General features: G+C 52.0%; 1 protein-coding gene across 1 annotated transcript in view; it reads left to right on the top strand.

The window, feature by feature from the left end:
* Positions 1–1,201: 1,201 nt before the first annotated feature.
* LOC122388816 overlaps positions 1,202–24,661 on the top strand; it is a 142,360-nt gene continuing 118,900 nt past the window's right edge. Inside the window, exon 1 of the mRNA XM_043380214.1 lies at positions 1,202–1,449. The gene's annotated coding sequence lies outside the window, so the exon portion shown is untranslated. The remainder of the gene's footprint in view (positions 1,450–24,661) is intronic.

The following is a 24,661-nucleotide window of genomic DNA, read 5'->3' as shown; positions in this document are numbered from 1 at the left end:
GTTGAAAATTGTCGACATCTGACCTACAAATCGGTGAATACTGAATTTTGACCTTCAATGAACTCTGGTGACCTGACCTTTGACCTGACCAAAGAAGTGACCGAAGTGATTTCTTCTTTATGTTTGACGCTTTTTCGAACGTCGCCTTTCCCGTATTGCTACATGGCCCAGGAGCCGAGTTAGAAGGGGGGGGGTGTTCGAACACCCCCCCCCCCCTGCAGGGCGTGGAAATCCAGGACCCCCAGCGGGGCGCGGGTTTTAAAACTTTCCAATACTCTCCATAGTCGCTACATTGATAACGAAAGGGGGCGTTTTTCCCTCGTCTGTTTGCTTGGTTGGTACTTGGTTGGTTCAGTTGGTTGGTTGTTTGGTTCAGTTGGTTAATTGGTTGGTTGGTTGGCTGGCTGTTTTATAAGATATGCCCTTTCAGACTGGCGCCGCAAGACCGTTTACCTTAGATCCGGAAGAATGGTAGGAATTGGGAGAGACATTGCCTAGGCGGTCACTCTGACAGTGGCTTGTGAGGCTGAGCCCGTGGCCATCCAGCCTCGTAAACGGTCACCCCACCGGAAGAGGGTTTGTCCCTGAGAAGCTTATACTCACGTCAAATGAAAGTGACCCTCCAGCCCGGAGCAAGGAACTTGACGTGTCGAGGAGAAGGGATATTGCGTGTGGAGGATAGATCAGAGGGATAGAGGAATCGGATGGCTTTCCCCTTCCTTCCCCGGTGTGTTACGATGCCGGAGGGGGGGGGGGGGATAAGAACAGCATTAGGGCCCTGGCGGGCGGCGGCACCAGGGCCCTGGTGCGACTATAGCTAGCAAACATTCGCAATTGCACCTAAAAGACGGAACAATTAATAACGCCGCCTCCTGCATGGCACAGGTCCAGCAGAAGCATCTTTCATACATGTATTTTTACAGATACTTAGTATGCTCTGAAGGTGAATGCGTGCACCCATACAGGCTTTAGGCCACGGTAATCGGTAGGCCTACCTAAGGCCCTTTTCCACCCGAGATCACAAGGCACAGGGCGCCACTATTCCTAGCGCCGTGTGACCAGGAAAGCTGAGGTTCTCCTAGCAAGCCTCAGATGGCAGCACCAGCCGGTCGTCGCTGCTGCTGACGGCGGCGGCTGCGCCTGGGGCATGCCCTCGGGGCACAGGCGCGCCGCGCGGCCGCTCGCTCCAACAGGTGTATCGAGACGGCCGGCGGGGGCGGAGCGGCGCGATCCGCAGCGGCGATTCGGACTGGTGCTAGTGATGGTAGTGGTGCTGTTTGGTGAAGAGGGGTTTGTCGACTGTAGTGATCACGCGAGCGTGTGACAGTGAGCGTCGAACTGGTCAGACGAGGTGTGTTACAGCGATGTGTCTACAGTGGAAGAGCTAGCGGCGCAGTTGATCATCCTCTCGGTGTGGGAGGAGGAGGAGCGTATTTGCATCCAGTCAAGGTGAGTCCGCGGTCGAGTGGCCTGTCGGTCTCTACAACAGGTGGTGAGATTAAATGCGGGGGTGACGGCGTCGCGCAGATGACGTCTCGGGATAAGGGCGGACCGCTATGCCTCCAGCACAGCTGACAGCGGCCGGACGCTCCCCTGACGTTCACCGCCGGAGCGGACCGAGTTTTTGCGGTGGTCTGGTGGACGACCGTCTGTCTCCCCAGGCACTGTGTGAGAGACCGGTAATGATCGCTCCAATTGTGGTACCAGCCGTCTTGGTCTCGCCAACCAGCCGTCTATATAGTCAGTTGGTGCACCCGAATCAGGGACCGAATTTTCAGTGACAAGGCACACCTACCTATGTCTGATGCGTTCACGCCAGTCGATTCTCTTATGAAAGAAGTTTTTAGGTGTTTTCTTTATATGCCTTTTTTATTTTAAAGAAGTCGAAATGTGGTGAAGTTAACCTTCCTCTACGATTTGACCTCGGGTATGTTGACATAATACCTACGGTTAAAAAAGTAACCGCACCGGTCACCGAACCGTAATCCAGTTCGCAAGAAAACCAGTTGCAGTGAGCCGAGGAGACTGACATTGGACTGAGTGTTCAAGCGGCACGGTAGCTATATGTATAGTAATTACTTAATTAGCTGATATTGGCTAATGGCTACCGTGGTTTGCAAGAGCTTATATTGTATTTGCTGTTCTTATTCCCTTCTGGAAGCTCAGAGTCGTTCAAATACTTAGGTAGCTATATACAGCCGTGGAGCTGGAAGAAAAAGGCGCGGAAATGCTTGTGTTATTTTTGTCCCGAAGCCTGCGACAAAGCAACAAATACGAGCTTATTTGCTTTTTCACGAATGCATTTGAAAAGAAAACATTTGACCGTGTTAAATCCATCCGATTCATACACATGACGCGCACCTTAATCAGCTGTATTGTATTATATTGTATTTAAGATCATGGGCGATCCACACATGGCGTGGCGATTTCTGCCCAGCTGCCACAGACTAAAAACTCGGTCCATGCCCGCGGTAACATGTCGATCCAATCCCTCCCGGCCTCCGGACCTGCCTCTCGGCCCGTGCTAATGGCACTCCATCTCCGACTCTGGGCACTCCATGTCTGACTCTGATGGCCTACGATTGGTCCCGTGGGAGTGCCAGCGCGAGTGCCATGAGTGCTGTGAGTGCCGCGAGTGCTGGGAGTGAGGTGGAGGTCCGTCAGAGTCCGTCGATTGGAAGCAGATCGAGCGGAGGGAAGTGGGGGAGATCCTTCCACAGCAGATTGTTTTGATTTATACAGCGTGGAGTGAGGATTTAGCTGAACGGATTACCGACTACTGAAGGTGACCACTGCTAAAGCTCGAATAGGATTGGTGGTGGATTGATTTGGGCTGGTCTGTCATGCAACAAACGACAGGCAGCGTTGTTGTGGCCAATAACGAGCTACGTGGGCGTATCACTGACCACAGTCGGATTAGGTGGATTACATACATGTCGCTGCCGTGATTGGTCATTGCTCCCGCAGGGCCGATTCTGATCGTCCAGTCTCGAATCGATGCCTTTGTAGCAGGGCTGCGGAGTCGATGGATTTTAGGGTGACTCCGACTCCGACTCCGACTCCGGATTCAAAAATCGACTCCGACTCCGACTCCGACTCCAACTCCGACTCCGGACGGTTCTATGAATACCCATATCATGATATTGAAGTTCAGAATGGAGATATTTTATCTTGCCTGAAACGATCCCATGTGCATTCCAAAGGCCTTGCGTTGCAAATATGCATTAAAAATAACATGCAGATTTAAAAAGCAGGTTCTGGGGCATTCACCGCCTTCTGTTTCTTTCGCTGAAAACGTTCGTCCAAAACAGAAAAATGACCTATTACCGACAAAATCTAATTTCGAGTGCAGTATCGTCAATCAAACAGGTGCAGTGCATGACGGTGAGCCATGCAGCGTTAACTCTGACTCCGGAGTCGGAGTCGGTAAGATTTGGGCGACTCCGACTCCGACTCCGACTCCGGGCAGAACTGTCGACTCCGACCGACTCCAACTCCGACTCCGACTCCGACTCCGCAGCCCTGCTTTGTAGTCCTTGCTTAGTTCTGTTAGGTCGCCGCATGTTGTTTGAATAACATCGTTAAAGGTAGTGTGCCACCTTTGAAAGATTTCCCATTTTATTTTTCCTATAGGATAAGAAGCTTCTGTTTTTACCTAATATCGCAAAAAAATCAAAAATGGCCCTGAAATAGTGCCTTTTTCGCCTAAAAATTTATCGGTTTTTCGATATGTATAACAACTGTAGTGGGCTGACCTGTAAACAGGCGTCGGCAACAATCGCGAATGCGGCGCACATGTGACAATACTAGCAAAGGTCATTATAGAGTTACGACGTACGGGAATGAGTTATCAGCTGTCTAATCGTAGACAACACAATGTCGAGCCTTAAACTGTAAGCCTGTATTGGTATTGTTTCTTTTATTTGGCTGTCGAACATTATTTATGGTTTGAAATATGATTTTATGTAAAATAATTGATATGAAAAAGCCGTCTCTTAAGTTATGACCCCATTTCACCACACGCAAGTGGCAGAAATGACAATGATCAGCTGACGCATTTTTCTTGGCCGAAGTCAGAGCGCGCGGCCCGACGCACCACCACCGCACCACAAAGTATGAGCAGAAGCCGCGCCCAAAGCCAGGGCCCCGGTAACGTGAGGTAGCCGAGTCGGGGCAGCGTGCGCTGACCCAAGCCGGGGCCGCAGCTTTGGGCGCGGTCTACCGCATCCCCGCGGGCAGCCCCGGGCTATCACATGACACTGGGAGGACGCGCGGCCCCGGCTTGGGTCAGCGCACGCTGCCCCGACTCGGCTACCTCACGTTACCGGGGCCCTGGCTTTGGGCGCGGTCTACCGCACCACCTAACAGGCGTGTTCGAAACCGCAGGAGATGATGGTGAACGGGTTTATCGAAACTTGATTGGATGAGCATATCGGTAATAGCGATTTCAGTGTGTGCATTTATTGTTCATAGTGGTGTGAAATGTGGTTGGGGTACGACCGACAACCCGTCGGGGCGAATTTCGCACTGGGGTACTCAAAATTTGAAGAATTTAAGACGTTTCCATGAGTTTTGAAGGTATGGATAAGTTCTAAAAATCCGGTTCTCCTTATCTGGGCCATTAACTCCATACGGTCCAGGAAAGCTGGCACACTACCTTTAAACGATGTTTTGGGGACTATTACGTACTTAATCGGGAAAGCATTGATTCTGTTCTACTGGTCACACACTCCATTTTGTCTATAATGCATGAGGCCGTCTTAGATGAGCTGATGTAGAGGCTCAATGAAGGTAGGTCATATTTTGCTGCTTTGTGTGCATAATACAACAAGGCTATCGCTGAAACTGTGAAACGAAGGCGATAAATAATGCAGAAATGTGCATGCCCCAAATAGTATAAGTCATATCCTTTAGAGGCTGAGCATTGTTTAAACCCACACCAATATAGTTGCTATGAAATTCATATGTAATTCAACATATTTTTTCAACATAATTTTATATTTGGTAAGGCTTAACGTTTGTTTATGCCCTCGAAGTGTTCCTCCTCCCTATGGAGCCTAAATGGACTGTGCGTCGACTATAGCCTCTCTGCGGCGTCGAAATACGGCCCGAGTCTGGCCCATCGCACCACTCTATTATGCATTCAATTTGTGAAATCTGCACCCGTAGCTCTCGAGTTCAGCCGCGCTTGGCTAACGCGCGCGTGAAAATGAAATTAACTTGAACTGACGGACGATTTCGAAATGGTCCCGGACCCGACCATGCTGGCCGGCGAACACCGGTGACATTTAGTCATGTGGGCATTCGCGGAGCGATGCTCCTCTGTCTCTCTGGTCCCAGCTCGTGACTTGTTAAGTACGGGACAATGCTGTCGGGTGTTGGATAAGTCTGAAAGTTGGACTATGTTAAGCATGCCTTTAGCGATGCCGTGACTGATCCGCAAGGTTCCGTGAGGAAGGCTGGTGGTCCGTTTTAGATGCTCGTGACTGACGGCGCCATGTATGTTAGAAGCGGACGGACATGAAGGACGTCATCCATTTGGACATATGTAGACGCTTTCGTGACACAGTTCGTGATGTTTGTCATGCATCGTGAACAAGGCCGTGGAAATAAATCGTACAATAGATTTAAAATATTGTAAAGGCTTGTCCATAATGTGAATAGTTGAATAATGAGACATTGCACGACTGTGCTCATCTTCCACTTGTTTGACAATTTACCACTCGTTATCATTAGTATCGGTCTGACGCTATACGGCCAGTCCAGGTCGGTTGTGACATCGCTGGCGTTTTCATCGCCCCACTAGACTGTGCTGAGGTCAGCCGTTACCGTCGCCGTCGTTGACCCTTCACTTTCCATGACATTCTTCGCTTACGTATAATCGTTCCGATTCGCCACTCCTTCTCGCATTGTCTCTTGGTTTCCTGTACTTGTACATACACATCTTTGCAAACTCTGCAGGTGCATGCATTTGCATACATCCAAACATTGTCCCTTTCCTTCCATTCCTTATACACGTTTAGCTGTGGCGACCTCTAGCTGTGTCTCTTCTCCTTCCCTGCAGCCCGCCAGATCGACCTCCGCTGGTTTTTAGAGGATCACAATCGCGGTCGTCCGAACCCGCCGCTCTCAGAGAGTGTGAAGGTGTTTTTCCTACCGTGTCACCGGTTCTGTGACCGTGTCGATTTATGGCATTGATGGGAGCGAGTTGCGTCCCGCTGGGCCCCATGATGGTCAGTAGGGGGATCCAATGTGTCTTAGGTATGAGGGCCACCGTTCACTGGTTCTGCCTCTCTTGCCAGCCTCTTTGGAAAAAAGATGTGTCGAATTTTCCTTTTATTTTCTTGAATAATTATTGATATCTCACTGTTAAGTGAGGCTGGATAACATCTTTGGGAGCGTTTATTTAAATAGTTCATTTATTTTCGGTGACATATCAATAGATTTTATTCAAAAGTGAACAAGTGCATTAATTATACTTCCAGATAGGTAGTAGGCTTGAGACTGTTTATGATAGCACGTGACTGCGGTTATGCACTCCATAGCCTTCATAGAATAACTAATCCGAAATATTGCGTTTTGTTCAAGCTTCCCTGAAAATCCTGATGATTTGATAGCGTGACAGGACATGACCTACGTGCGGCGCTATCCGCTTACGGACCGCGCGAGCTGTGTCTATTTTAAAGCCAGTGACGTCATCAGCCTCCGTGTGCTGCAATCACCATTGCGTGCGATTCGATCAATCAGAAACCTGGCGTCGGTGTAACGCCGGTGCCTACCTCCGTTCGCTTACTAGTTATTGTCATTTTTCATTTGTTTGTATGCTTGCCTTTCGTTTACTGCGCATGTGGGCCAAGATATTATGTAAGTGCTTATGCATAAAAGAAGGCGTGTTTTGACTTATGTTATTTCCTTCGGATATGCAACATTTTTTTCTCTATTTGTGCGAACATGTTATTCAGTTCAGTTTATTCCAAAACCGAACATATGCCTGCGTTTGCCACCGCACGCCACAAATCTCATCTCGTGTTGGCAGCATTTTCAATAGACCGGCGTCTGTTTAGCTTTACGCCGGGTCACGGTCCGGGGTCGCCGGGGTCACAGAGGTCAGCCACCCGCAGCGGTCTGTGTGCCGCCGTGTCACCGCACCGCGTCCTCTGTCAATATAGGCGCCGCCGCTCCCCGTCCGCTGATCGATCCACTGCCGTCATTGACGGCGCCGGGGCCGCAGCCACCACTTGTCAGGTCACGGGACATGGGGCGAGGGAATGGTGCGGGATGGGATGAGATGGGACAGGATGGGATGGGACACGGTGGGATGGGATGGGATGGGATGCGATTAGACACGGTGGGAATGAACGGTACAGTACAGAATGGGACGAGACACGGTGGGACGGGGAGGGATGGACTGGGAAGGAGAAAGACAATGAGTATGCATGCTTCTGCTGCTGAAAATGTTTGCCAACTGATGAACGTCAGACGTGAAGACGCTCGAATTTATCTTCCGCTGAATCAGATTTTGATGTAAGTCGCTTGTGCCTAAATTTATTGTGCTACCTGTAGACGGCTCATTGCTACCGTTCCTCCTCCCGTGCTGCGTCCGCCCCTACCCGTCACCTCCCCTCCCCCGCGCCTGAACACGCCACTGCCCCTCACCTCCCCTCCCCCGTGCCTGAGCGCGCCCCTGAACGGTCTCCGCCCGAGGCGTGTCGTCGTTTGTCTTGTTCACGCTGATTTGCCCCGTGGCGAGAGTGGGCGGTGGCGGACGCGGCGGGTCGCCCTCCGACCCATCAGCTGCACCGCGCGGTGACGTCAATCTGACCTCGCGCTGACCCCGGTGATCTCTGCCGACCCCGGCTGACCACGCCGTCCCGCTGACCGCGTGACCCGGCCGACCCTGGATCCTCGCTCTGTCGGCCATGATGGTTCACTGGCGCACAAGGTCAAGCCACAGTGACTGGGTAAGATCTATGGCACTGAGATCGAAAGCCATAACGAACAGACGGTATATGTGAGCTCCTGAATCGCAAAATAATCTTGAAAAATTGTGTGTTGTTAGTAGCTTTGAGACCTTGAAATTGAACGGGTAGCCTTGGATTTCGCGCTGCACAATCTTATTGTACACAATGCAGTCTTCTTGCATTCTGCTAAGCCGTTTCGCCACGATAGCCTGCCTTTGTCCCGGGAAGTACTAAGTAGATCATTGATAGTGTCCGACTTTAGCCTTTGTTTTGCCTCACCGTGATCTGATTTCCTGCTTCCGTGAGCGGTTATCCCGACCTTCAGCTCGTGATTGAAAGCTCACGATGCGCAGTGAGTAGAACACAGCGATCTTACGATTAAACCTCACTACCGTGTTGTGTTTGTATGGCTGACGTGGAGCTCTGTAAGAACGCAGGGCGTGCACACGGCGCTGAATCGTGAGCCAGTTTCACTGATCGTGACGTCACGGTGTTGGTAGGCTCGTGACCGGTCGCCGCCCGGCTGGCGTGATGTTTTGAAATGCAGCCGGACCGGTGTCTGTAGAGAGTTGAGGTCGCCGCCGGTCGGAGACCGCCGCGCCGGAGTCTCGGAGGTCAAAGTGCGCATCAGTCATGTGACGGTGGAATTTCGCGCTCGATCCCTCACTTTCACTGGCGAACTGGACGCGGTGGTTTGCTGGGATTTTGTGGCGTTTGGTTAGGGTATTGGCGATAGTGATAAGCCGGGGAAGTTTTCAGATAGAACAGAAAGCGTATGGCCCAGTTTTGGGCTTTCGCTGCATTTTATGCTGCTGTTGTAAGCTGAAGGAAGTGTTGGCCGAAATCGATTCCGGTGAGCTTAACGCGAGCAGTTAAACGTAGCCTGCACTCACTAAGGACTCCAACGCGACAACAGAAAGATATCAGCTATGCTGCCGGTTGTGCCAACAGCCGATGGTGGGATGGAGCTGCCAACAGTTGGAGCAAAACGATTGTAAATAAACCTTCATCGATAGCGTGATTTACGAGCATGAATAAAGAGGTGTGTCATCCGAACCCAAATTTATCTAGCCTGTTGGGAGACGGAAAGGGAGGAATAGAGCAACGCTGGCAGTCCTTCGAGCGGCGTTGTGATTTGCATTCACCTCAGAGCTGGTTTGCAGTCACGTGTCTACTGTTAGCGTGTCTGTCAGCAGAGCAACAGACTGCTCTGCTGAAGGATCACTGCCGGCTCCGGGAGGGTAGCATAATCGCCGGATCCGCATTGCAGAGTGGATTCCGCTCCTGAGATGGCTGATGATCCTGTCTGACTCGCTCAGATGGACGAGAGTTTTTCTGTGGGTGCTGACAGATGAGCTTGCGAATCGCTCTAAATGCGATCGTGCAGCGGTTTAAGGTCAATCAGGAGTGTTTTAGACTGCAATGTTTTGAAATTCGTAGCTGTGCAACGTGAGTAAGATAAGCACAATGCTGTGCAGTGTGCACATATTTGCGCAGTCATTTGATGTGTAATTTTTCAGCACATTTTGCCGGAGCGCGGTATATAAAGCTAGGTGTAAACTGCCGGCCATTAGTGGTTTATAATGAGCCTGGGCATTATCCTTGAATACCCTCATGGTGCTGAGCAGAGGACTCAGTCTATCAGTATGCAAATGAAATGCTTCCTAGGAAGTAAACGGACTTGGAATGTGCATTGGTGGCAGATCAGGCTGCGCAAGAACCATTGCCAGGGCATGATCACCTCATATTATCACCTTATCTCGTAATTAAGAGCTTCGTCTTATTTAGGTTTCATCGTTAAGCGCGAGCCTTGTTTTCGATATATATTTGTCCAATCGGCGAAGTTTGTCCTGAGTAGCCTTATTTTCCGTTGGCATAACAGCTTTCTTTGCTGATGAGAGCTGTTTTCGGCTCCTGTGTACGGCATCATGATGGTGTTTGCAGGCGAGAAACACACTACAATAGACACCGTTTCTACACCGTAGCAGCGTCTTGCAGAGATAGGACGAGCTCCCATCCGAATTACCTTTGGGAGTTAATGACCATTCTGTGAAGATAATGCATCTAACTATGCAACATGGAAAAGTTCCAGCCACAAGGTCAGTGCCATCCGATGGAAAGTCCGGGTTCATCTGGACCGGACCTGTTCGTTTGGCCGCTGCTTTTTGTGGAGTGCAGTTTAATGTATTTATCCTTGGTTATCTGCAGTGTCCGTGATTTCCCTGCCGTCACTTATTTGTAGATGTCCGAATTTGAGCTGTTAATGATAGCTATGCTTGAGCGTATTTATCCTGGCGTGCACTTGAGGCAATTCATTTAACTATCTTCCTTATGTTTGATGACATTCAATGCATATTTCTATGAAGAAAATGAGTACAACGGGCGTTCGGACGTCAGATCCGTACGGCGCTGTCTGCCAAGAGTGACTGGGATTTTTTTCGTTTCGTTTCGTGTATTGTTGAGACCATCCACACCGTGGCTATTCGAGTCTCCCGTCATACATGTTGTAAAAGCAGTGACGCTAAAATATCGACAAGTTGTACATACACATAATGCCACATTACACACGATAAAACATATACTGCGATAAAAACATGATAAGTGGGATGAGCTAAGCCTGAGCACATGACTAGGTGATGCATTCCCTTACTGCCAGTTTGAAAGCACGGTAGGTCGGCGCGTCGACACATGTTGTCAGCACTCTGTTCAAACCTCCAACATACAATGGGCTACAGCGCTAATGCTGACAAGTTTCAGCCAATGAAATACCGCAAAGCGATCTTCTTTACGCGTCACTTTGACGGTGTGACATTGGCTGACCACTACCGCAGCTTGAGGCTTGTAACTGCAGCTGTGACTGTGGCTGTAAGTCAGCTGCTTATTTGACAGCAGAACACCGACCGAAACGGACTTTTTTCCTCCTACCTGCCGCTTTTTCCAGTGGCCGGTCACGCGCTGGAAACGCAGCGAGCACGTATGTCTCTCGGCCGCGGTGCGCGGACAATGCACAATGGCGGGCGCGCCGCTGCGGTTGGTTGGTCCGGGCGCACGGCAGGGGCGCCTCACGGTCGACTCACGGTCGGGCCACAGTGCGCGCCACCGCGTGCGCCCTGTGATGTATGGAGCGGTACAAAACCCGTGCACCGTGCAGGCGCCGCCGCCGCCGCCGCCGCGACAGCGTCGTGCATTATTCAGACCGGCTCTGACTCATGAACAGCCATGGCGACCTCCAGGCTCGCGAGGGGTGCGTTTAATGGCGATGGAGGAAGGGCTCGCCGAGCGTAACAGGACTGAACCGTGCGCCGTGGGAACGCGCCACTTCCGCTGGACGACCGGTGGACAGACCGGTGGACAACGGTCTATGAAGTGGACGATGTGGGCAAACTATGGACGATGTGGGCAAACTATGGAGTGCGAGCGCATTGAACGACCTGTCTACGGGATGGTTGGCTGTAGTCTATTGGTTTCATTCAGCTGAGAGCAGATCTTCACCGAGGTTTCGGCCTGCTCTGTTGGAGATGATGCACTGCTACCTAGCAACTCGCTGCAGTCTTGCCACGGCTTTGGTTAGCTTGTAGCCAGAATTATGTCTACTAATGAGGGTCGGTTTGTTTGCTTATTGCTTACCAGCGGCTATAGCAGCCGTGGTTAATTTATCAACACTAATGAATCCGCTGGGTAAGCTCCGTAATTACTACAAATATGATGCTCCCAGCTTACTACCGTCTTTCCCCGTCGATCATCATCCTATTTTCTTTTTTATCTTTTCCACGAATGCAACTCCTTCCGTCAAAACTGCGTGAATTATTCGCACCTTTCACGGAAAGTCACCTCGGGTAAATAAATAATCGAACTCGTCCGCGCGTAGCGCTGTGAGCGGCGCTCGGCGGAGCGGGCCGGGACCGGCCGACCGCGACCGGGCTGCGGACGCGCGCGGACGCAGCCGGCCGGGAGGCGCTTCTGATTTATGTATGAAGTCAGCTCGGCCGGCCCGTCAGCGGCGGTACGAGTGGACATACTCGTCAGCACAGCGTGGTCGACGGCCGGTCCGTGGTCGAACTCCGAACACCGGGCTGTGTCCGAACGGCGGGCTGTGTGCGGACTCCGGGCCCGAGTGGTGTCCGCACCGCGCAGCAGGGGGGGGGGGGGGTTAATGCACGGTGAGACTACATATACAGGGTGTCTCAAAAGTTCGTTTACACATTTCCCATGCCAATAAAGCATATAAGAACCGGCCAAAAGTATAAGGTTTTGGTGTCTGTGTGTACACTAGACAAATATGCATGCTTTGACAACTGATTAAGAAGGTTGGAAACCAACCCCTTTGCTGCATCTCCAAAAATATTTGCCCATACCGATTTTTGTTGTTCCGTCAGCTGCCGGAGGCTGATAAAAGGTTACCAGCTTTAAAGCTCTTGCAGGGGAATTCCCTGCAGTTTCTGCGTCGGATTTAGTTTTGACTAGCTCCCCGGCAACATCTGCTTTTCCCTGAAAGCCGACAGCTTGCATCGACACCATTCATGAGTATTTTGTAGGCATTCTCTGGCGCTAACTCCTTCATGAATGACTGGCGCCGACATCCCATGCGTCATTTTCCTTTTCAAAACGACCCCAGTCCTGAACAAACGGGAAGTGCCAGGAGTAAATTTTTCGCATCATATGGTAGCAGAATGTGTCGGACGTCTGCTTCTCAGACACATTGTGCAAATTTTGCAAATTCCAAGCGCTCGTCATTCCCCATGCCAAGACCTTCGCTCGGTTGCGGAGTGTTTCCTCGGGAGATGTTCTGCTTTGTAAACGGCCCAAACCTGTCCATCGTGTGGTTTTATCGGGATTTTGTGTTTAAAAGAAAATTATTCGCTGCAGATCTGCCTCTTGAAGCTTCGTTAGATAAAATTTGACAATAACTGACACTTTTGGAGGGTCAGGTGTCCTTGGCATTGACGATTTTTGTGTTATTGTCCCCAAAAATTAGCGTTATAGATATTATAAACAATTTTAAATCATAATTTGTCTTTATTTTACGATGACCTGCACTTTTTGAAAATGGGTAACCTCTGTCTGTGAGCTTCTTGCCAGTTTTCAATAGTTATGACCGCATTTTCAGCTGCTTTCCGGAACACGAGTCTGCTGTCGTGCGAGGGTCGTTCAAAACGCCGTTAGTCTCGCATGGTTTCGTCCTTCAAAAATTTTAGCCACCGTTTTTATGAGATGATCATCATGTTGCACTCATCCTCGCCGACACTTAGCCATGTGTCATTTCCGACTTAACCATTCCCATTACTCCTGAAACAGAGAGTTTCACAACATACCCGACTTTGCAGCCTACATTTTCGTGCCTGACTCATGGTCAGAGGTGAACCCTTTTTGTGAGCTCATGAAGGGTCGAATGCACTTGAAAACAATGAGACTGCTTGAGGAAGGTTGTCACCAATGCCCATGCAAAATTTCGACTGTTAATTTCTTGTTGATTCAGAATTATTGACAAAAAAGCATGGCTGGTACCTGTCAACGAACTTTTGAGACACCCTGTACATAGACAGCACGGTGTGAAGTGGTCACTGTAACAGGTTGTGAAAGTGTGATGTGGTTGGAAAAAGACTAGATTGGGATTATAGAGCGATTGACTGATATCATTGATTGATATGTTATGTATCGGCAAGCGACGCACAGTGGCGTTTGTTCGCCGTTCTACGCGCCTTTTGTTCCGGTTTCTAATTTATCGCCGCTCACGTCTGGTGGCCGCGGCTGCGGCGAGGTCGTGCCCACACTATGTTGGCCAACGGTGCCTTGTAGTGGGCATTGTTGAGCGACCGCAGCGTCCGTCGTCGGCGCAATATGCTGGTCATATTCTCGGCGGCGAAAGTCGGCCCTATGACCTTTTGTTATGGAAATGCCGACCAGCCCAATACAATGCTGGCGGCGGCACAGCCGCTGCTCCGGGCGGCAGACGAGACATGGGCATGGAAAAGATGAGTCCACTCGAGGTGAGGGGGGCTGGCCCACCCCGACCCCCTCTGGAGGCGAGGGGGGTGATAGCTCCAGACGAGATGACGACAGCTGCCTGCGAGCGCTACTCGCGCGAGGCGCACAATCAATTCGACGTGCCACCTGCCAAACGGTCGTTCAACTCAGAGCAACGTGTTGCGTCGTTACATCGTGTTGCATCGTTACGTCGTGTTGCATCGTGCGTTTTGCTGCGCCGTGCAAGCCAGACGATACGAGCTCAATGCCGCGATCCGAGTGAGATGAGTTTCGCGCTCGGCGAGCTGGCTCAAAAGGCAGAGCAGAGCTGCAGAAAGAGGGGCAGTTGCGGAAGAAGAGGGGCGGAGCGCAGCAGGTGACATTCCTGGTCGTCTCGGGCCGTGGCTGGTGTTTACTGAGCTGGGCCAAATGCCGACGCGTCGACTGCAAATTACAACGCTCTCAGGCCGCGGTCGTATATACGTAGAGAGGAGTGAGAAAAGGGAGAGAAGGAGAGAGAGAGAGAAGGGGACTCGAGGATTTAGAAGGTAAAGAAAGAGGGCGGGGAAAAGAGATACTTAGAGGCCGGGAAATGCAATATGCAATGCCATCATGGTTGCGTGCTGAGAAAAGCAGGAAGCTATACTAACTCAGCATCCGCTAATGGCTGACGCCAAACCTTTTCCATTTCATTTCACTTTTTTCCTTCATTCCCCATATCTCCCCGTTTCATCACCAGTCTCCCTGTGTGCGGAAGTGCGTTAGACCTGAGCAACAGGCCCCTCAGAGGCGACGGCGACACACAACGGCAATGCCAGAGACGGCGGCGGCGGCTTTCCGCGGCCCAACGACCGCCCCTAGCTCGTGCGGCAGCTATAATTCGGAGGCGCACGTCCGCGTCATTCGTTAGCCAGTGTCCAATGACGGCGTCTGTGGTGATACTGAACGCCACTCGGAGCGTGGACGTCACGTCCGTGGACGTTAGAACGGCGGAGACGTCACGTCCTCTGGATGTTGAATGGACGGCGGAGACGTTACGTCTTCTGAGTACTCATTGGACGATGTAGGAGCATCACGTCTTGTGGTGGACGGTGCGGGGAATGTGGGCGGTCAGATGACGCTGAAAGGACGATGCTTGGTGCATATTATGGGCGTGGTTTTGTTGGGAATAAGTCTGCCAGATAGTTCTATTGATGCAGAATGAAGTAGATGTGAGGAAAATCAATGTGCCACTTATCTGTGACATTTTCTCGAGATATTGCTCATCTCGGGAAATCTTTAATGTCAACTCGACTCTCATCGTGTCATATATGAACTGTAATCGGTAGCCACTTTTACAATTCACATTCAATTTCACCGTCGCGCGATCAGAAGACAGCCGCTGCCACTGTGCATCCGCCTCACCACACGGGTGCAACACGCTGCATCCTGGTACCACGCCGACTCCTGCCCGACAGCTCGTGCTCGTGCACACTCGCACGGCAGCCGGTGATGAATATTCGTCTGCGGACTGCACGCCGAACACTCCCTGTTATCTCGCGCTCATTCATCATCGCTGTTATGTTGTTCGGCTGACGGGGACGGCCAACAGACCACCGAACGCCGGCCAACAGACCACCGAACGCCGGCCAACAGACCACCGAACGCCGCACACCGACCACTGAGTTGACGGCTGCTGCTGGCTGCTGATCGCAGACCGCTGACTGCTGAGTGCTGATCGCTGAAGGGTAACCGCTGATCGCTTATCACTCACCACTGACCACGGCTCCGTGGACTGGCGGGAAGACTGTTGAAGTGGGATGTATTTTCTAAATGGTGTTCCATGTTCATTGTTCAACAGCACAGTACCCACTACCCCGGCTCCTGAGTATCCATTGAGCAATGCTCTGTGTATCTTAACACAGAGTGTGACCGCTGAGTCTGACCAGTAACCTTACCGTCCTCCCTCACCCTCGACCACCTGGTGGTCGGACCAGAGGAGCGGCCCGTCGACCAGGGACCCAGCAGGTGCACTGTGCGCTGCTGCTGCAACTGTGCAAACCGCGTGACCTTCGGAAGGTCACTGAACCCGCCACTATGGCCCAGGCGGACTCACAAGGGAGGGAGGGGCACGGTAGGCGGAGGGAGGAGGGGAGGGGTAGCGATTTTAAGGACCATGTGACGAGGTAGTGGTGTGATGCGGACTTCACACAGAGTAGGCCAGAAACGGATGTAGTGATTAATTACGCAGATCCTCGTCTTAGCACGCTGAGAAGTACATTAGCGCTCCCAGTCGTGGGAAGTGATGAATTAATCCTTCAGGAAATTCAAAAGCTCAGAACATTTCAGGATTTGTGCGTGGCGTAGAATTAGTAAAGCTCATCTCAGACGAATATTTGAAAGGATTACGTGTTACATCCGGAATATGTATTAATGTAAGTTTCTGTTTTAAAGATGAGCTCACTTCTAAAGCTTCTCTAAATGTATACGCAACATTATTATAAGTTCTTTTTGTGTGTGCACTCCACGTTTAGTTACGAGTGTGTTTCATGCTGTTCCACCTGTTAGCCGGTAACGCGGTTCTTTGTGCCGCCACCGCCACGGCGAGCTCCTGCCATCTCCTCCCCTCCCCTCCTCCGCCGCCGATGCGGCTCATTGAAGCGTGTCGGTCCGTTGGGCGGTGGAGACCGCGCCTCTGCTGTTGGCTCTCACAGTCTCTCAGTCTCACAATCTCACAGCCAGTTCTGCCTGAGAGGACCGCCCGGCGCCGACCGGGCACGGCCAGCCACGTGCTGGGACCGGGCACGAGAGAACCGCGTGCTAGACTTCCGAATTTCCGATATTGCACAGATGAGCAGGCGTTACGGGACCTCGTAGTGTATAGTCCTGCACTGAGAAGGCAGCAACAGACATCTGTTGCATCCCTCGCGCTCGTGGTCGTGCTCGTGCACATTGTCAGAATGAACGGCATGCTTCACGTCACCGGCTGTGTTACGGTTTCGCTATGACAACCATACAGCGGCGGCTACTTTGCTCTTTTTCTGCTGCTGCCGCTGCGGCCACCATTCACTGCGGCCCTCCCCCTGCCCACCGCCGCCACCCCCGCCGCCATGCCTGTTGTGCCGCCGCCAGTCGCCACTGTATATCAAACGTGCGATACGCACGAGCGCGCTGGTGGGCGGCGTTTGAAAGGACCAGGATATCGTGGCGCTCCTGAAGCACCCCACAGCATCACGGTGAGTCCACGGAGTGTTCTGCCGCACGGTGTTTGACGTGTTACACCCGCATGCCCGCGCTAAGCCGTGCATCGTTTGACGTTTCTGGGGAGCGTCTGATGTAACCGCACCTGCACATGGTGTGTTAACCTTGAGTACGTTTGCTATGTCGCGTAGAACACGTTGAACACCTGCGGGATAAGTCACGGTTGGGTGGTTCGCTGTTACGCGCACTGGCGCAATGCGTCCCGTGGAGCCAGGCCGGTGTGTCACATCGGTGCCGGACCGAATGGATGGCGGTGTTCCGCGTCAAAAATGTACTTTCACCTCGCGCCGGTTTTTGACACCGCTCCAGTGGCGGTCGACCCGCTCCGGCAGGCGGGATCGGAGCGGATTTACCATCTTCTGGCACCGGCAGATAACGGAAAGCGCGGTTGATACGGGCTTTTCACTGCGTGGGACAATGGCCGGTTTTTGTCGCGGTCGGCGCTGAGAATTTGAGGGTCTGCGGTGTTCCCATCACCAGTCAGACGACCGCGAGGTAAATGAGAGTTCCGCGGCGGCTCCGCCAGCTCCATCTCAGGCATCTTCAAACGCGTGCTTGTCTCAAGTTCGTGACGACACGAGCCAAACCGAGGACAGTTTCCATGGCTGTTCCGTCCGTGAAATGACATTCCGCTGAAATTCATGTCTTCCTGAGCCCGATAGAAATGGCCCGGAGACTGAGAGGGTCGGCGGCAGTGGCGGGCTTCAGCCAGGATACGACCGAGTCTGTCGCTGCACTTGAGTGAGTAATGTTTCCGTTCTCTGGTTATGGTTTCCGTGGCTGGGCTGCACGACCACTGTCTGTGTAACCGGGCAGGCGGAGTGGTAGAACTCGCTACTCTACACAACTGGGCGTAGACATAGCAGCTACGGGTGTGAGTTCCTTCTTCATTCCGTCTGTTCTTCTGTTCTCCCATTCGTCCGTCCGTCTACCAGTCTGGTTGTTCTCTTGCCGGCTACCTGCCCTTTTTTATCCATCGAATTGTCTAGCCGTCCAACCGTCTTCCCCCCTCTCCCTCCCTTCCGTCGGTCCCGTCGGTCCGTCCGTCCGTGCGTCCGTCCGTCCGTCCGCGCGTCCGTCAGCTCTCGCTCTATACCGTCCGCCCGTCTCCTCCTCTCCGGTCCGGCCGCGGCGGTGCGCCGGCCGGCCAACCAGCGCGTGTCTGGCGTCGCCTGCCTCCCGCCGCTAATGAGCAGGGCAAGTACCGTTGGCCAGCCACAGGTGAGCGAAGCTGCGTGCCAGCCCCGGCTTGGCCCCGGCCGTGTGTCTGGAGCCGTACAATGGAGCCCGCGCTACGTCCGCCCGCCCGCCGTCCGACGCTCGCCGTGCGTCAACCTCTACGGACATCCGGACCACATAGGTTGAGGTGCTCTCGCCCACCGCGACCGGTCCGGCACCCTGCCGAGGTAAACAGGGGTCACGGGATGAGAGGTCAATCGGTGGAGAGTGCTAGGAGATGAAAGGTCGCGTAATGGAGGGTCAGGGGTGACCGGGTAAGGTCGCTCAATGAGGCGAGCGTGCCGCGTCGGTTTTGGACACGCTGGTGAAGCATTCCTTTTTTTCAGCGGTCTTGCGTTTGCATGTGGGCGTGGGGTACTACGAATAGTGAGTTATGAGGGTGATGTAATGGAAAGAATGTTAGCCAGTGTATGGACGTAAAGTTTATCGCGTAAATATTTTTCATTCTTTTGCATTCTATCCTCGTAGATAACTATATGTGGCAACTTTATTGCTTACGATTCTTCAACCATAAGAGCACAACTACGAAATATATGATGTATTTATAATGACATATTATGTAACGAGCAGAAAAGTTAGTAATATTTGCTTCGCAATCAAAACACGATTTTAGCACCGCTCTTAGATTCCACCTCACTACCTTCCGATCGCCGGCAGATTTGTCCGCAGATTTGTACCTCGGATTACCTACACGGACGTAAACAACTGACCGTGACATTGCACCCTGTGCACCGAGTCTTTGCCGTGCACGATGGCACAATAGCTGTCGTCATCCATCGCATATGTTGTCTGGGTGAGTCACGGGGGTTCCCGACAGCAACAAGATTTACATCCGTCCGCGGTCATAGGCTGGATTTGCTTAGTGTTACATTTGTTTATTGCTCAGTGCTTTTTTCCTAGATGTATGACTGTCGTGAGCAATGTCCGGGCCCGTACTCCAGAAACGCGGAACCGGAGCACCTGGACGGAGATCTATTATTTGTGCCGGTCATCCCGGCGCGATGAGAGTTTCTGTCGGCACCGCGTCCGGAGGTGCAACTGGGGTCCGGTCCGGCCGGCCATCCAATCTACATTGATGGGCGTGCAGGGCGAGCGGGCCCCTCGACGCCTCGCCAGCGGCCACCAGTCTTCCCCAAGGTCCAGGTCATCGGTCTCCGGTCTCCGTAGAGACAGCGGTGGTCCCTGGTGACCAGTGCGGATATCATATCATGGCGTGTTTGAGTCCGGCGTCCGTGTTGATCCCATTGTTGCAGGGACCCCAGATGACCTTTTCTGTCGGCGTCGTAAAGCGACCACCTCGGTCGTGATTGCCTGTCCGCGCCGGGCCAGCGTAAAATGTCAGCACTATGCGGACCTTGGGGCGTTCCCGAAGCTCGACAGAGTATTGGGTATTACGAGGTAAAAATTACCAATAAAGTACAGACATGACCTCAAGAGGAAAGTCGAGGGTTCGCGGAATGGGGGCCGGTCGTGACCTGGTTTCAGCAGGCCGGGATCCCGGTAACCTGCGGGGAAAGGTCCGCGTGTACCTCTAGTGGAGTATGCATATGTAGTATATGGAAACAGCGCTACTGCTGGCCTAGAACAGGGACGTTTTGGGACCGTTACCTGTGACTCATCGTCATTGAAACAGATTGCAACATTAGCAGTGCATGTATTTTATGTAATGGCTCGAGGATAATATATCATTGACAATTTAAAATTATTTTTCCTTGATCTAATGCGGGATTCTCGATCATATGCCTGCACTAACGTATGTTCTGCAATGTAACATTGTAATTGATAATTTGTAAGTTGCATCGCTGCGTTTCCCCATGTTAGTGCAGCGCGCGGAACACAGAACGAGAACGCTTCTCTCCGTCACGGTGCGACTGCCTGCGAGTGACGTCAGCCGGCGATAGCTGCTGGCGAGGGGGATGCTCCTCAGGCCCGCAGCTCGACGTTAGTATTCTGGGCGCGCCGCAATGCCAATCGTGATGAACGGGGTCCGGCGGCCGACGGTGGATGGACGGTCCTGCAGGACACTGCGTCTGTCCGGCCGGCTCTGTAGGACGCTGACCGGCCGGCCCTGACAGGTCACTGTCCTGCTGCCAATGTCCGGCCCGTCCTGCAGGGGAGTCACTGTCAGATCATGCCCGCCTTGGGCTACTGTCACTGTCCTGCTGCCACCGTTCGACCGGTCGTGCCGGTCACTGTGTACTGTCCGATGAGCCGTGCAGGTCACTGTCACTGTCCAGTGTCCAGTGAGCCCTGACAGGATGCTGCCACTGTCCGGTCAGTCCTGCTCTGACTGCTCTTACCGGCGGATGGTTACTGTCACCATGTCCGACAGGCTCTACCACCGTTGTTGACTTACATGCGGCTGCTGTCTGCCGTGTCGATCGTGCAGGTCGTAGTAGGCCGTCACTGTCCAGTCGTGACTTCCGTTGACTGCTGCCATTCCCCATTCATCCTTGCCCTTTCCCGCTCTCTAACCAGAAAAGCACTATACTACAGGTAGTAAAATAACCGAACAGGACATGGTTTCCATGCTTCTCCCTAAAAATGATGGGTGATTGTTATTCCGACAATCAATGAAGCCACTGACAGGATTTTCCTAGTGACCCCATGCCCTTGTGATCGTGGTAAATGACATGATAAACAAGTGCTTATGTCATTCGTCTAGGTTGAAAAGGTCGCCCTCAGGTGGAGTATTTTCATTTTAGTGTCCCTGAGATGATTGTATGCCATTGTAATGCATTGGTTTGCGTATTGCACGATATGGCGCAGTTGGACAGGTCAGTCTCTTGATCTGTTGTTCAAGGTCTTAGGGCTATGAGGACACACACATCCCATGTTCTAATGAGCCAGCTGGCTTCGTACATACGAGGGAGGATCTCAGGATTACACACCCAGCACGACCGTGCCACATCCTCTTGCAGTACGTCTAATATTTGTCTTCCGAAGGATGCAGATTGGGAGATGGTTGTTGCTAACGCAACGAGCTCTGCTCCGGTGCGAGCGACTTTAGCGAGTGTCATTTGAGCGAACGTCATTTGAGCGAACCATTTTCAGCGACTGGCAGCTTAGCGAATATCAAATTGAGCGATTATCAAATATAGCGATTACCAATTTAAGCGAAAGCTATGTTTCAGCGACATCTTTTTCGTCGACTACAGTTTGAGCGACTGTCATTTCAGCGAAACACTTCATCGTCCCGTAACGGTGTATTTTTTATTTTTTTATTTTGCGAACGTACGTACAACGAATGTTTCCGGAACTTTCATGGTTATCCGGAACTGGATGGCGGATGCCACGTTCAAAGTTCAGACATTAAGCTCCAAATTTAATGCCACATTTCTCAAGAATTCCAGCGGTTCGATTTCACCCCCCCCCCCCTGCTGTTTGCCAAAAATGATGACCAAACGTATGTTCAGAGATTAATATTGCTTGTGCTGTTTTTCGCGAAATTCCCCAGCTTGAATTTGGATCAGTTCCCCATGTTGTACAATTTGTTCTTGCCCCAAGCAACGTACGAATTTCCAGATATTTGGGTGAGGTCCCTGAAACATAGACTAGATCCCCCTGTGCCGTCCCTCGAGTTTATTATTGGTCCTTGGCATTCCTCCCATCGTCCTATCACGTTCCACATTTCCAGATCAAGGTTGCAGAATGAGGCCAGATATTTTTGTGGTTTCCATTCTTAAAAGCAAATTTTTAATTTGCCGCGCGCAGCTTGAAGCATGACACATACCAAGCGGGTATTCCAAGGGCAAGAATTTCCGAAAAGTAGCAAATGATTGACTTCCGTCGCGTTCGGTTTCGCTGTAACTGTGTTCGCTCAATTGGTCCCCCATTGACCTCCATATATTCGCTCAATCTGGTTTCGCTGATTCTGGTCCTCGCTTAAGTTGATAATCGCTGTGATTGAATTCGCCGACTTGACAATCGCTGAAAGAGTCAATCGCTTAAATTGATAATCGCTGGAAAGGTTTCGCTCAAAGGTCGTTCGCTGAAATGACGCTCGCTCAGGTGTCGCAGAACCGCTCTGCTCAGCAGCTGGCGTTTATCCGTATTCACTCATTTAACTACTCTGACCTAACTTTTATAGGTCACTTAAGTAAACGCTCATCTCCCACCTTCAGCCTCACCTACGAGGGGCGGTGCCTGAAGATTATGACCATATCTGCGGGACGCCGCTCCTCCCTGCAGCCGAGGACGAAGGGGCTGTTCTCCCTGAGCCGCCGCCCACTTCTCGTTTACTGAATCACTGCGAACTCTGAGTGGTGTTCACTGAAGGCCCACGTAAGGACAGTGCCATAGGTACTTGTTCTCCCTTCCGATGCCACCTCTTTATGAAACGGTACTTCAGTCCTCTTATCACTCGCATTCAGTTATCCAACCATCACGCATTCGCTATTCAGTCCCCTAATTCCATCACCAATTCAGTCCTCTAACCGGCGGTGTTTATTTTGCCGCGCGTCCGCCGCTAACCCGCGCTGTCCCCGCTCACACAGCGCGGTGTTCGGTGTCGGCTGACACTGCTGACGCTAGCGCTAACGCGCTAATCAGCGCCGGCCGCCGCCGATTGCGCCGGTCGATGGTCGTTTGTTCGCTATCGGCCGCAGCGGGGATGATCCCAGTGGCAGAGATTCCAGTTGGGGGACTCGGGGAAAGCGAAAATAGGTCGGTGAATTAGAAGCGGTAGTATATGATGAAAAGGTTGTCAGGCAGTCGGTTTCGTCCTTGGCCCTGTTGCAAGGTGTCTGGAGTGTCGTTTGCAGCAGTGTGCTCACGCACCTCATTGAATGCTTCTCGGGTGTCCTCTCGTCCGCGAATTGAAGCGAGCTGTCGTCGCTGCATACTAAACCACCGACACCTCCATATAAGTGGCGTCCAAGGGTAGGGTTGCAGCATGTTCGTCCATTCATCGAGTCAAACCCATTCACTTCCTTTCTTGGCTGCGGCGGCAATGGAGCCGAGCCCCTAGTTTCGACACTGCCATCGCCGCTACCCTATGAAGACCACCCTCTACCGTGGCTGTGGCTATTGCGGCGGCCTCCGCCAATGTGCCGAATAGCGAAAGTACATTACTGCCGGCCCGTTAGCCTGTTACGGGCGAACCGGGCGCTCCGTCGCCCACAGAACGAAGTCGGCGGACCGGGAGAGAGGAGTGGGAGGTGCGGAGAGGGAGGTGAAGGAGAGAGGTGAGAGGGGAATCTGATGTGGAGGGTAAGAGAAGAGAGCGAGGGAAGCGTAGGAGCGTAAGGAGCGAGTGAAAAGAGGAGTGAAGGAAGGACATTCAAACAAAGAGACATAAGAGAAGAATGGGGGAAGAGGAAAGAGAGAGGAGATGGAGAGAGAGAGAGAGAGAGAGAGAGAGAGAGAGAGAGAGAGAGAGAGAGAGAGAGAGAGAGAGAGAGAGAGAGAGAGGAGAGAGAGAGAGAGACGCATGGAGGTTAAGGATACTATTTCTTATCGTAACTAGAAAGCGGCGCCAGCGCCAACCGCTATCCGAAATTTGACACGATCGGTCTCATTAGCGTCACATTAGCGAGTCTCATGTTGCACAGTGTACACTCAGTACAGCGCGGTCTATCCCGGTGTCCAATTTCCCTGTCGAATGTCTCGTTTGTCAGACGTTGACTCCGTGTCTCTTCGTCTGTCTCCTGCGGTCTGTGACGCTGCATCGCTGGCCAGACGGTGTCTTTGGCATCCTTCTCTGTTATGCGCCTTAGAAACCCTAGGTAGTGTCGCGAACGTGCGGTGTCTGAAAGTCTTTGAAGCATGCTTTAGATACTTATGTTGTGCTGCGCGTAGCGAAACTGGCGCGTCATTCCTTGGAAATGTATCACATGACAAACTCCAAGAATTTATGCACCAATTCGCACTAAGGCTCACACCAAAGCACATGAGGACGTCGTCTCAACGTCTGACGCGTGCGCCTAGGTATTGGTGTTGAGCCGAGTGCGTTGCGCGTTGCGCACCCGACTGCAGTAATTGAATCCGAGAATAAGCCCCTGGGGCACAGAGCCCAGCCTCGTATCGACCCGTACGTACGGCTCGAGACGACGACCGGTACATTGCGCCTGTCGGAGGCTGACGTTTTTCTAGAGCATTGGAATTTGGACGGAGCTTCGAGCTAGTGATGCGCACTGCTATTTGGATGTGCACTGTCCAATTGGCATGCCTTTTTGTTGCTGTGTGTATGGGACCAGCTATTTGAGCGAGTTGTGAATTATTCTTGCATGAACTGTGGACGAGAAGTGTTGCATATG

This window comes from Amphibalanus amphitrite, unplaced genomic scaffold, assembly GCF_019059575.1.
Source record: "Amphibalanus amphitrite isolate SeventyFive unplaced genomic scaffold, NRLGWU_Aamphi_draft 000336F_arrow, whole genome shotgun sequence".
NCBI lineage: Eukaryota > Metazoa > Arthropoda > Thecostraca > Balanomorpha > Balanidae > Amphibalanus > Amphibalanus amphitrite.
Note: the sequence above shows the minus strand (reverse complement) of the source record. Positions and strands in the feature narration are given on the sequence as shown.